Source organism: Nerophis ophidion, linkage group LG17 (assembly GCF_033978795.1).
Source record: "Nerophis ophidion isolate RoL-2023_Sa linkage group LG17, RoL_Noph_v1.0, whole genome shotgun sequence".
Lineage (NCBI taxonomy): Eukaryota > Metazoa > Chordata > Actinopteri > Syngnathiformes > Syngnathidae > Nerophis > Nerophis ophidion.
The window spans coordinates 35,608,603-35,618,297 of NC_084627.1; the positions used below are offsets into that span (position 1 = coordinate 35,608,603).

At 39.6% G+C, this 9,695-nt stretch overlaps 1 protein-coding gene across 1 annotated transcript in view; it reads right to left on the reverse strand.

The window, feature by feature from the left end:
- syk (spleen tyrosine kinase) overlaps positions 1-6,886 on the reverse strand; it is an 89,904-nt gene extending 83,018 nt beyond the window's left edge. Inside the window, exon 1 of the mRNA XM_061876840.1 lies at positions 6,748-6,886. The gene's annotated coding sequence lies outside the window, so the exon portion shown is untranslated. The remainder of the gene's footprint in view (positions 1-6,747) is intronic.
- Between the last annotated feature and the right edge of the window lie 2,809 nt (positions 6,887-9,695).

Here is a 9,695-nt window from a genome sequence, read left to right on the forward strand (position 1 = left end):
TCACTTCTGGCAAGCTAAATGTACAAATACAAAAAGTTACAGTGAAAAAAATGGAGCAGTCACGTGCAACGACCAAACACTACTTACCACTCAGGAAGTGCCATCTGACTTTATTTTCTGTTACTTCTTGTAAAAGGAAGCACTGTACCTTTTGGATCTGCTTAAGAAATGCAACATTTAAATCATGGACACTGTGTGACAGACCACACACAACAATAACAAATATTATTTGTCAGACTTTGAAAATCCCTCGTCTGCAGTACATGTTACTGCTTTTCTACCTTCAAGGTACTCAAAGCGCTTTGACAATTTCACCACATTTACCTGCTGATGACGCAGCCTCAGGAGCAACTGGAGGTTTAGTATCATGCTCAGTGCCGAACTCTGTAGAATTTGCACCTGGCTCGCTGACAATAAGCTATCCATACACTTAGGTAAAACTGAATCCATCCTATTTGGGTCCCAAATCAACCTTAAGAAAGTCAGTGACTTTACTATTAAAGTGGGGGACATTGTTATCACCAGGAAAGATGAGGTCACTTATCTAGGTTCCATTCTAAAGGCTAATCTTTACTGTGATAAAATGGCAACCAAGGTAATCAAAATGGTCAACCAACGAACAGGATTTCTCTACAGAATCTCCTCTCTGGTCAACAAAAGCACCATGAAGATTCTAGCGGGAACTCTCACTCAACCCTTTTTCGATAACACTTGCACCTCCTGATACCCCAGCACCTCCAAAACCGTCAAATCTAGACTACAAACATCCAACAACAAGCTGGTGAGGTTACTTCTAGACCTCCACCCCAGATCACACCACATTCCTACCCACTTCTCCAAAGTGGGCTGGCTCAGGGTGGAGGACAGAGTAATGTCAGGCTTAGACTAAGGAATGAACTCAGATGCAGAATAGGGATTCTTAGTAGGGCTTTTATTTTGACAGCTCTTTCACCTCCAGAGTCTGAGTAATACAAAATCTATAAATAACAAAAACGGTCTGCGAAAAAGGTTCCAAAAAAGGGAATAACCAAAAATCACACCTAAAAGGAGGAAAATACAAAAAAAAGACAAACTATCATTTGCGCCGTATCTGCTATGAAACTTATTAACATAAAACGCTCCAACAGGAGGAAGAAAACAATGACTATGAAAAGTTATACTCTTAATCTAATATAATAAAGGTAAACGAAAAATAACTCAAGAAATTTGAGGAAGAAAAGATTAGTACGAAAAAAAAATAACTCACCACTTCGGTTGAACAAAAGCTAAATAACAAAATTCACTCTGAGGAGGAGAAAAAGTCCAACTCAAAATAACAGCGTGGGAATCCAGGATCCAAGAAAAAAAGCGTGGGACGAGGCAAGGCATGGACATAAACATGGAAGCAAGACAGGCACGAAAGCTCGAGACAATCTGGCCCAGAACACCGGGAGGCATGGGCTTATATGACACATGAGGGTAATGGGAAACTGGTGGAAACAATCAGGGGTCAGGGATGACGTCAGACTGGTGACACAAGAGGAAGAGCCAGTGATCTGAAAAAAGAGGAGTTGCTTTTCAAAATAAAACATGCAATTCACAAGACAAATCCCTCACCATGAATTGATTAACGTGGACCCCGACTTAAACAAGTTGAAAAACTTATTCGGGTGTTACCATTTAGTGGTCAATTGTACGGAATATGTACTGAACTGTGCAATCTACTAATAAAAGTATCAATCAATCAATCAAAAACCTTATGGTGAGGGATGTCAACTTGTCAACAAGTAAAACAACTTGCACTAAGCCTAGTCTATAAAAATCTATAATATTCGCTACACTTCCCTGATACCGAAATACATGTCAAACTACTTCCAAAATGTAAATGACCGCCATAACCACAACACCAGGGGGAGCTCCACAAACCAAGTTTAACCCAGATTCCGATCTAAAAAGGTCTTAACTCCTTCTCCTTCTATGCCACATCAATGTGGAATGCACTCCCAACAGGTGTAAAATAAAGTGCATCTCTAACCTCCTTCAAAACCGCACTAAAAGAACACCTCCAGGCAACTTCAACCCTAAACTAACACCCTCCCTCCTCCACATCTCACCTCCCCGGATTGTAATTAATCAAATGTAAATAATCAAATATACCGTATTTCCTTGAATTGCCGCAGCGCATATAGTATGCGCCTGCCTGGAATTACTGCCGGGTCAAACTCGCTTCGCAAAATAATTAGCGCATGCTTAGTATTACCGCCTGGTCAAACTTGTGACGTCACGAGTGACACTTCCCCTGTCGTCATTTTCAAAATGGAGGAGGCTGATTTCAATACAGGTAATTTGAAATCGCATAAATGGAAAAAGATTAAGAGCTATTCAGTAGGATTTAAGGTCCAAGCTTACATCACACTCAAATTTTTACTGCATACCTTTGGTAAGTGCGGGAGTGAGAAGCGGTTTTAAATTAATTAGCGCCCCGGCGGCAATTCAAGGAAATACAGTACTTGTTCTTATGCTTTCTGATCTCTCTATGTCCACTACTTGCTGTACACATCCTACCAAGTCAGACCTACACTGTTTCAATGTCCATTTCTCTGACGATGCAATTGTTGATGACTGAAGTGCCGATATCAACAAAACCTAACCCGCCCGCCCTAACGCCCTCCACATCCCAACCCCCATATTGTAAATAATGTAAATCATTCAATGTATATACTCTTATGTTTAACTTGTGTGATGACTGTATTATGCTGATAGTATATATTTATACCATGAAGATATTATGGTTGTCCCGATACCAATAATTTATATATATATGTATGTATATTAGGGCTGGGCAATATGGCCTTTTTTTAATATCTCAATATTTTTAGGCCATATCGCGATATACGATATATATCTCGATAATTTGCCTTAGCCTTGAATGAACACTTGATGCATATAATCACAGCAGTATGATGATTCTATGTGTCTACATTAAAACTATCTTCTTCATACTGCATTAATATATGCTCATTTTAAACTTTCATGCAGAGAGGGAAATCACAACTAAGTCAATTGACCAAAAGTGTATTTATTAAACAGTTATTAAGCAGTGACACAAACATTCATGTCATTTCCAAAACAGAAAGTGCAAGATTGTCGGAGACATTTTAAATGTCAAATAAAAATGAGCTGCATAATAGGAAATCAAATAGTATTCCTCCGATGCTATGTGGTAAGTTACACGGATGTTTTTAAATTCTGTTGTTGTTTCATATGGTGTTTATCTGAAAATGTTTGCCTCGGCATTTTGATGGTGTGGGCGTGTGGCACCGAATGGAGATGTTGACATGCGAAGTTTCAAACACTCTTCATTCTCTGGCGCAGTGGTTCTAAAACTTTTTTTGTCATCCCCCACTTTGGACAAGGGGGAGTTTTCAAGCCCCACCTGCCCCCATCGCCCCAACAGAACGCTAATGCCAAGTTTAACATTTTCAAATTTATTGAACATCAAGTAACCTTCAAGTTGTATACATTCAAACTCAATAACATAAAATAACATCAAGTTCAATAATAAATAAAATAACTACTCTGCCAGTTTTCTTTGAAATAAATCAAGTGGCTTATTGACATGACTGGGGTGTGTGGTCTCGAGGTGTCTCTTTAATTTGTTGGGATTTCATGCTGTCTGCTGCTAGCGGTTTTAGACACAGAACACACAGGGGTCTCTCCTCTGCCCCCACCACCGTTGCCGTGAATCCAAGAGCAAGATACCCTTCATCATATTTTCTTTTCGGTTGGCTTTTTGGTTGATTAAACCCGTCAGATTTTTGTTTCTCCGCAGGCGCTGGCTCTGCCTCGACGACCTTTGAGGTGCGAGTCACAAATGTATCCATTTTGTGTAATTGTGGTCCACACATTAACCTGCTACCCATCCGTGTGAAAGATTGTTCCGCTTAACCCCGCCCCCATTAGTTACTGTTGCTATGTCTGTCAAACTTTCGCTCCTACCTAGAAATTTAAAGCCTAGAGGAAAAATAAGTAATTTACATTTATTTATATAGCGGATTTCACAGACAGAATCACAAAGTAATTTACAGTGTGTATAGAAAATGAAAGCATAGTAAAAAAAAAATCTTAAGAATATAATTAAAAAGAAAAAAATTTAAGTGAAATTTCCTCCCGTTCCTCGCTCCCCACCTGTCATGTCTCTTTCCCACCAGTGGGGCGCGCCCCACACTTTGAGAAACGCTGCTGTAATGTAATGCCAGCAGTTAAAAGCAACTGCTTGAGAATGTAAACTCGAATATCACGATATAGTCGATTTCTATACCGCACAGAGACAAACCCGCGATAAATCGAGTATATCAATATTTTGTCCAGCCCTAATGTGTGTATATACATATATATATGTGTGTGTGTATATATATATATATATATATATATATATATATATATATATATATATATATATATATATTTTTTTTTTTTTTTTTTTTTTTTTTTTTTTTTTTTTAAATGTTTATTTTTTTTAAAGCTTTTTCTGTTTTTAAATTGATTCTTGAAAAATATAAATGGATTTAGTATCGGCTTAAATAAGAATCCCGATTTGGATGTAAATAAAAAATTTTCAGCACATTTTTTTACCCCAAAACATTACACTCCCTAGTTCTACGGGCACACTTTGTCCTTCTTGTATTAAGATAAAATTCATAAAATGTAATTGTACTTTATGAGAAAATGAGCTGAAATGTGTAAATCATTGCAAATCCAGGACGTGCTTATGGATTTACAACATGCAGTATGGTGGACCAGTTTCCATCTATCCATCCATCCATTTCCTACCATCTATCCATCCATTTATTACCGCTTGTCCCTTTCGAGGTTGCAGGGGGTGCTGGAGTCTATCTCAGCTGGATTTGGGCGGAAGGCGGGTTCACACCCTGGAAAAACCCGCTTTAAACCGCTCAACATCCATTGCTTTCGGTCCCCTGGGGGTCCTCTCCAAGGTTTCTCATAGTCATCATTGTCACTGTTGCTGACATATTTGCTAACCCTCTCGGTTTTCCGGGAGACTCCCGAAATTCAGCGCTTCTCCCGAAAACCCCCCGGGACAAATTTTCTCCCGAAAATCTCCTGAAATTCAGGCGGAGCTGGAGGCCACGCGGACCTGAGTGACATGTATATAGAGCGTGTCTGCCTAATGACGTTATTACTGTAGAATGATCGAGGGCGAGTTCTTAGTTTCTTATGTGGGTTTATTGTTAGGCAGTTTCATTAACGTCCTCCCAGCACGGTAAAACAACACACTACAACAGCAGTCACGTTTTCGTCTACCGTAGAGCAATTTTGTGACACTCTTAAACGGGACAATACTGCCATCTACTGTACATGCATTATGGTTAGAAAAACAAGGATGGACAATTCAACCCTTAACTCAACAATGAGTAGATGAGTGTTATGTGTGTGTAAATGTGTAAATAAATTAACACTGAAATTTAAGTATTTATATATATATATATATATATATATATATATATACATATATGTAGGTGTGGGAAAAATCACAAGACTACTTCATCTCTACAGAACTGTTTCATGAGGGGTTCCCTCAATCATCAGGAGATGTGGGAAAAATCTCCTGATGATTGAGGGAACCCCTCATGAAACAGTTCTGAAGAGATGATTGAGGGAACCCCTCATGAAACAGTTCTGAAGAGATGAAGTAGTCTTGTGATTTTTCCCACACCTACATATTGCGCTCTACCACGGTATCGAGCACTATTCTCTGGATAATCCAATCAAGACATATATATACATATATATATATATATATATATATATATATATATATATATATATATATATATATATATATATATGAAATACTTGACTTGGTGAATCTAGCGGTAAATATAGAATAGAATGTACTTTATTGATCCCTGGCGGAAATTCAGCACCACAGTTCGCTCACAATAAACAATGATAATAATAAATAATATGATATATATAATATATTATATATAATATATGAATAATATAAATATACTCCTCCCCTCTTAACCATGCCCCAACCACGCCCCTCCATTCCCCACCTCCCAAAATCGGAGGTCTCAAGGTTGGCAAGTATGGTCACCGACGTCCCACTGGGGTGAGTTTTCCTTGCCCTTATATGGGCTCTACCGAGGATGTCATTGATGTTTGTGCAGCCCTTTGAGACACTGATGATTTAGGGCTATATAAATAAACATCAATTGATTGACGAGATGGCGACTTGTCCAGGGTGTACGCCGCCTTCCGCCCGATTGTAGCTGAGATAGGCACCAGCGCCCCCCGCGACCCCAAAAGGGAATACGCGGTAGGAAATGGATGGATGGATGATTGATTGATTGATTATTTTTGTGTCATAATTCCTGTACTTGGAAGTCTGGGAAAAACACTATAATTAATATACATTATACACAACATGTTCAATAGAAGTGATGATTCAGAAATACGTAAAACAAAAAAATAACTATTTGAAAATAATTGCAATTAACAAATAAAAGTATAGAGATAAAATGTGTTATAATAAGTAAAATGAAAAATTAAATGTACGAATGTAGTATTAATAAATGATATGTTTGGATATGATGTACATATTTATGGTTGTGTCAAAATTACCAGCACTCTGCTTGTTGAGGAATTAGCCTGCCAAGCTGGGCCACCATTAAAGTGGTAAATACTGCCATCTATTGGAAGCAATTATCAAACGTCAAAAGCAAGAGGGGTCATACTCACGCCATGGAATGTGGAAAACGGTCATCTTTCGCTGCATTTTTTCCCTCTCACTGTGTGAAATTCATTTTAGCATTCCAGTAGCATCCCGTCGTCGTCATCCTTCTGTCCCACGGACGCCAGATTCCACAGCCACTTCCGATTGGTCGACAGGCGCTAATACGTCATCGCTTGGACGACCAATGGAAATGGAGATGCCAAACATGTCCGGCACATGTAGGGCAATACTCACGTTTTGCCTTTAGAGGGCGGTGTTGACAAACCCAATACAAGCGTTTCACCTCGAATAGTTAACAAATATGTAGGATAGGATAGGACAGGTCTTTATTGACATTGCACAAGTACAACGAAACTTTGTTTTCAGCACAAACCTGTTTAAGATTGGAAAAAACAAACAGTGTACAGGGTTACAGAACAAGAACGCTGATGGGTCGCCATAAGGCACCCCGTAAAAGATGGGAAAAAGGTAAACGCTGGGGAAGGATGAGTAAAAAAAAATACAATCCAGACTGGGCTCCTAAAGGGGGCCCAGTCTGGAGTGGGAAAAAAAAACTCCCTAGCAAAGCACATATACATATTACAACATACATCTCGAGATTAGATTAGATTAGATTAGATAGTACTTCATTTATTCCGTCAGTAGAATTCCTTCAGGAAAATTAAAATTTTCAGCACAATCCCAAAATGGGAGAAAAAAATTGAAGATTAAAATAAAATAAAAAAAATTGGTCTAAGCCTGGGCCTCTGGAGAGGGGGTGCAGACTGAGGCCAAGGGAAAAAAACAACTCATAGCCATAGTACACATCCCTCTTACATGTGTGTAAGAGAGAAACATCAAACATCAAAGAACACAGAGGACATTAAAGACATTAAAGCAGCAGATACAACCAGACACTTCTACATACAGCTATGAATAAAAAGTAAAAGAAACATATCCACTGTGGTGGCCTCTGCGGTGTTCCGCGCCATCGTCCGATGGGGTGGAGGGAGCATGGCCAGAGACAGGAGCAGACCCAACAAAGCAACCAAGAGAGCCGACTCCACTCTCGGCCAGTGTCCAGTCCGAGTGGATGAGCGAGGATATGTCCAAGGTGACTGAGGTGTCCGACACCTGCTCACCCAGCCAGGACACCACGAAGCCTCTCCGTCCCAGATATCTAGCAACAGAGGAAAGGTAGTTCAAGGTCATGGTGGTAGGCCGCAGCTCTCAGACGCTGACCATCCATTCATCACCCCTATGGGATATGCGTCGAGGGCATTGGGTTGGGGGGATGGGGTGTGTATGTGTGGCGTAAATTTTTGTGGATGTGTGTGTGTAAGCCGGTAGTGTGTCTCTGTTCCGCGGCCTTGATGTAGTGCAGTCGCTAGTCCAAAGTCAACAACAACAGGTGTGTGTCCATGAGAGACAAGAAGGGAGTTTGTTGTGTCTTCACCACACCGTCCTTCGGGAGAGTCTCGAAGCCAGGGAAACAATCCAAGTTAGAATGTTTTGTATGCGGGTGAAAATAAAATTTGCTTTTCACTCTAAATTGTCTATGACTGGTCCTCAAAACTGCGGGGTAGACAGTCCGATGTAATCCACAGTTCTTCCCGCATCCTCCAATCATTTGTGGCAGCTTTGGGGTACTTTGAAGACTGCCAGCAACTTCCAATTTGTCGACAAACCAGAGCAACGCTTAATCCAATCAGCAGATGTCCTGTTGTCATAATTCCGAATAGATGGATATCTTCACGTCCTTGACAGAAAAGGGTCGCCAGGCCCTCCTTCTCCTCAAAAGTCCGTCGTGTGTCCAGCAACAACCGCTTCGTCACGACAGCAGGTTTCCCCCAAACCCAAGATCTTGTCAATTTTGTTGAGGCCAGTTAAACAGTTTCAATGTTTAGATTTGGAGAGCAGTGCAAAAAGAGGCAACAAGAAAGTTAAGACGACAAAACAAAGAAGCAAGCAGGAGAGATAAGGGAGAGGAAAGAGAGTGCCAGAGAGAAATAACAATAATAATAATAATGTTTTACAACTAAAATACTATCTAATATTACGTTATTCGTGCTATATGTACTATTGATATTTTAGCGTCCAGAAGAAATGCACACAACTTTTATTGAGCGACTTATGCTAACACAGCTCAATTTATCTCGTTCCTTCCACATGCTTACCATGAATTGATTAACCCGACTTAAACAAGTTGAAAAACTTATTGGGGTGTTACCATTTAGTGGTCGATTGTACGTAATATGTACTGTACTGTGCAATCTACTAATAAAAGTATCAATTAATAAATCAAACAACTCTGGTCTATCCTTGTCCCTCATTTCCGCAACCGACAAACACTTTTGCCCCCTTCGCGTGGTACGTTCAAGACAATGGGAACTCTGACCATCGCTCAATCAGGAACACAACATTAAGCCAGCAGGTCGTTCCAATACCTTATAGCTGTGGTTCTCAAATGGGGATATGCGTACCCCTGGGGGTACCTGAAGGTATGCCAGGGGGTATGTGAGATTTTTTTTAAATATCCTGAAAATAGCAACAATTCAAAAATCCTTTATAAATATATTTATTGAATAATACTTCAACAAAATATGAATGTAAGTTCATAAACTGTGAAAATAAATGCAACAATGTAATATTCAGTGTTGACAGCTAGATTTTTTGTGGACATGTTCCATGAATATTGATGTTAAAGATTTCTTTTTTTGTGAAGAAATGTTAAGAATTAAGTTCTTGAATCCAAATGGATCTCTTTTACTATCCCCAAAGAGAGCACTTTAAGTTGACTTCTATGTGTACAAATCCCTATTTACCGTATTTCCTTGAATTGCCGCCGGGGTGCTAATTAATTTAAAACCTCTTCTCACTCCTGCGCTTACCAAAGGCATGCGGTAAAAGTAAGCATGCCCTAATTATTTTAAAACCTCTTCTCACTCCGGCACTTACCAAAAGTATGCAGTAA